Source organism: Schistocerca cancellata, chromosome 1 (assembly GCF_023864275.1).
Source record: "Schistocerca cancellata isolate TAMUIC-IGC-003103 chromosome 1, iqSchCanc2.1, whole genome shotgun sequence".
NCBI lineage: Eukaryota > Metazoa > Arthropoda > Insecta > Orthoptera > Acrididae > Schistocerca > Schistocerca cancellata.
The window spans coordinates 724,691,480-724,696,507 of record NC_064626.1 but is presented as its reverse complement, the minus strand read 5'-3'; positions in this window follow the sequence as shown (position 1 = coordinate 724,696,507).

The following is a 5,028-nucleotide window of genomic DNA, read 5'->3' as shown; positions in this document are numbered from 1 at the left end:
AGACAACAAAAATTACTTCTCATAGCTTTTAAATTTTGGAGCTCCAGCGGGAGCACAGCTTGGCACGAAGACCTTGTACTATCTATGTTTGAAAGACTTTGACCCCTCAAAGTCTAGGGACATGCAACAGAGTACGAAGAACACAGAGGCACTGAAAACACATTTTGTGAAAAATCACAGATTGTTGTCCATTTCCACTCTTAATTTTGTAAAAGATAAAGGCTGCTGGTTGAGAATGTGGTAAGATTTTTGTTTTCAGGGTTCTTATAGAGCATACAGTAGACAGTAGTGTAGTACAGAAAGTCCTGTGCTTGACAGAATTTTGAAACCTGCATACTTATCCCCCCAATCCTTTAACAAATTGAACTTTCTTAGTTCCTTTTTGTTCTCTACAGATAAAAATATGATTTTGTTGAAGAGGAGTTAAGGACACACACGTCAGCCAAGCAGGTAGTGCACACATGCAAATGAGAAATAATGCATTTGTTGGTTTTCACGGGATAACAGAAATCTCATTATCTTTTCCACTAGCAAAACACATGAACTACTTAATAATGTGATGCACTGATCACTTGCCAGGAATATAAATTTGTAATATAGCTAAGGGATATGAGGGTGCAGTTAATCTAGCAAGTGCTGTGTAAAGCAACACATGCCTAATGGGCATTTTTAATTGAGAGAGAGAGAGGGGGGGGGGGGAGGGGGGGGGAAGATGATAAAAGGAATTCATTCAAACCGAAATGAATACATTCAGAATGCACCTGATAGTTCGATTTTTAATTAAGATTTAAAATTGCAAGGTGCATATTTGATGACACGAGAAATTTCTGCATTGATCTGGGAATTTCTTATCATTCTACACTTTTTTTGTAGCTACCAAAAATAAGTGAACGTTTTCTTAATGTCTAGTTCGTCAAGCAAGACTTCAGTACAGAAAATACAAAGTTATTCTATTGTACACTTGAAGTAACGTGGCCAGTGAATCATTATATTACAAGTTCTAAAAATTATGATGGACTTCTTGAAACTTTTTTGTATGCTTTTAACAAATTATATCCCTCAATAGTCTGCCATAAAATATGACAAGCAAACAAATGTGTAACAGCTGCTACAAAAGTGTGAAGTACTGAAGAGAGACGGTTCACAACAATCTGAACGTAAGACAAACATAGATTTCCTGAATTATATAAAGTGGTAAAAACTGTATTTAATAGCTTAGTAAAGGCAGTAAAAGAAATGGCACACAATAAATACATTCTGAACCATACAGGTAAGTGAAAGATAATGTGGTCAGTCATAAAATCTGAACTTCGTGTTATAGCTGAATCTCCGAAGTCAACTTAGATCAGCTAATGTCAGTGGTTACCTAGATAATGTTGATCCTTTCATTTTCCACCAGAATAAAATGGAAGTTCCACCAAAATCTGAAAGACTTATGAGAGTAGGAAAGTAGTTTTGTCCTCAAAGAATAAAAATTTGGCTGGATGGACTGAAACACCCATTAGAAAGTTAAAACATTTTCTGGTGCACCATCAGGGCCCCTATTTGTAATAAATAATCAGTCACAAGAAGAAGGCTGCTTCCCGGATGCTCAGTATGGAGCAGTAAACCATCCATTCAAGAAAGACTCAAAGGGAGATGTGAGGAATTGCTGACCAGTATATCTCCCCCCCCCCCCCCCAAAAAAAAAAAAAAAACCACACTGTTGCAACTCAGATCCAAAATTTATGAGTTAAATCCAATAACACCACATCAAAATAGTTTGGCTTCCAAAAACACAACAGGGCAACAAGTGGCATCAACAAATTTGCTATTTTTGGACAGGCCTTAAACTGTCACAGGAATTTTCCATGATCTTATAAAGGCTTTTCACTGTGAATACTGCTGCTCCCTAAATAAGAAAGATGTGAATCACAAGTAATGCTCTGAAATGGCTCAACTCAGTACTGGATAGTTGCAATGTCAGGTACAGGATTTTGTTTCTCAGACCGAAAAGTATTTCACAAATTTACTGCAAGGTTCTCTTTTAGGCCCAAATCTGCTTTTTTATTTATGTTTTTTATATAAATGATTTACCTCCAAATCAACATCCCACTCAATTTTATTTGCAAACAACACACGTTTTCATTCGAAGTGAGACCACAGAACATATTTCCCAAACAGTTTGGAACACTGGTTTGATTGAAATGGATAAAATGAAACATGATAAAGACTGAATTAACATATTAACAGTGTGCTTCACCAACTAACACAGTTTAAAACTAAACAACCCAAATCAAATTACACAAAAAATTAGGAACTTAGCAAAGCAGATTCTGTCAGTTTCATAGGGATATTTCTAGAAAATAATTTATCATGGTCTTCTCACGTAAGTTACTTGACAAACCAGTTAGAAGTCATGGATTTGCAATAACAATACTGTCCTAACAAATCGACATGGATACTTTTTTTTTTTTTTTTTAGGTGGGTGGTTGGGGAAGCAGGTTGTAAACACAAATGTACAAAAAGCTATTATTAGAAATATTTGTAATATTAAGCTTAGGGATCACAGCGACCATTATTTAAGGTTCTATTAACATACTGTTTCATGCATTTATATTTCCACTCACTGAATAACGGAAGTATTGAGTGATTGACAGGCACACACAAAAGAGAAAGAAAACTTCCTAACTTTTGGAATAATTCCTTTGTTGAACATGCGAGTGCCCCCCCCCCCCCCTCTCTACAAACATAACTGCATATTACCATCTCACAAATTAAAACTGTACTCCAAAACTCCTCACTACACGGCTGTGAAAATGTATAGTAAATTACAGGAGAAAAACTTAGTGTGCAGCACTAGGATTGGTGAAGAGAAGCTTACATTCTGTCATTTTCCAAAATTTTATTAGCAGTCATGGCATTATGAATGATGTACAATAATGTAATAAACTTGTACTGTTGGTTGTAAATTAAGATTAGTTTTAGGTGTGTTTCTAAAATATATTAGCAATATTGACAAGCCTCCTACACATTAAATCAATAATTAATATATGTAATATAATCTATAATAATAACAAATTTGTGAAACTGTTTGGCTGTCTCTCTGAATATACTTCTCCAAAACTGCTAGACCAATTTAAATGGAGTTTTAGCAGGCAACTCAAGCTTAGCTTGGGGCACCATATAGACCTTACTTCCTCAAAATTGGATCGGAGAGGAAAAAAAGATATGATAATTTAAAGTTTTACCCATACTAATGTAACAAATGTGAAATTATCTCTGTCTGTTATGTTTTCATGACTAACTAACTTGAAATCTGAAGCCCGAGGAAGAACACAGATTACTTTAGGAAATGGATAGTACAAAGTACTTATTGATTTGAAGAATATGACATGAAGACTTTTGATCTTTATCATATTTGTGAAAATGCTTTTTTTGGGTTATATGCACTATATAATACAATTACAAGTACTGAATACAACACTTATATAATCTTCAATGACTTTAATCCATACTTCAACACTATTTGTTTCATACTTTACACATTGTGCAATGAGCAGTTACTTCAACAGCACGATGCATAGATGCACCCTCCTGCACATGCCCCTTCATATACACCGCTCGGCAGCACTGCCACACACGTCGACGCATCATGTGTTGGGACAGCTTGGGACTGGGGAGGGCGGGGTGTACTTCACTAGCTGTGCTTACCCGACCAGGCAGACACCTCAGGGCAGCTGATATTATTGTACATACCGTAGCTTACTTACTCACCATTACTCATCAGAACAAAACTACTGATATGTGAGCATATCTGTGGGTAACAGCTAGCGAGATAGTAAAATTCTGATCCTAGGAAAGCTGAACTAACTGTAACACACTACACTGGCTCTTTGAATGAAAAAAATCCATTGTACCTACTTCTGTATTGTAACACTATTTTCAGCAGTCTTGAAGGAATTTATTGATCATTAAACTGGAAAATTGAAGGAACAAATTTTAAGTTAACATACCATGAACCATCACTGTTCCATGTTGTCATCCACACAAGTGCAGGAAAGGCTATGCTGATGTTGTTCTTTGACCAGTATGGTCCCCTTTTGATTCACTTCCTGCAGCACAGGACAACAGTGAATGCCCAGTGTTACTCGCAAACCTCGACCACCCTTCCTCACCAAGCAATCAAAATGACCAGGCAATCTGATCCATGGGGTCATTCTATTCCACGACAATGCAAAGCCTCATACAGCCAACACAGTCACGGAACTCCTGCAGAAATTCAAATGGGAGGTTCTCGGCCACCCTCCACACAGGCCGGACCTCTATCCCTAAGATTACGCCACTTTTGGTCCCCTTAAAAAGGCTCTGAGGGGCAAACAATTCATCTCTGACGACGACATCCAGCTGTACGTGCAGAACTCATTAACATTGCAGTCCCGGGAATTTTATGAGACAGCCATTCATTGCTGTGATACAGTGAGGTAAGTGTCTCAACAGCCAGTGTCAATGCTTCTAACATACAGGTACCGGTTTCTGTAATTATGCCTCCAGCTTGTTTCTTTTTGAACGCCCCTTATATTACCTTATGGCTACACACAGATGTAAGATACAGTTATGTCTCATTTCCAATACGGAAATTAAGAAAGTAACTGTGGAATGCAATGTTCAGGGAGAGGAGGGCGGGGGGGGGGGGGGGGGGGGGAGAGAGAGAGAGAGAGAGAGAGAGAGAGAGGAAAAGAAAAAAAACAACTAACTGCTGCAAGGTGTTTTAACCACAGGTGACAAGTGCACCTCCGACCTGCTAACCAGAAGATGCCAAAGTAGGTAGACTGATTCTGACAGAACCATTCCACTTACATAAAACAGATGCAGACACTCAGAAATCCACTACGCAACAATTCATTTCAAATTCCACTTAAGGACAGAAGAAAGAAAGCAGTGTAATAACAATGACAGCTGTAAATAGTAACAATGAATAAGTTTTAGGTGTCAACTTTACTGAAGGTCTGTTGCTGCTGTTTGTCATTCAAACTGTAACAAAACTAA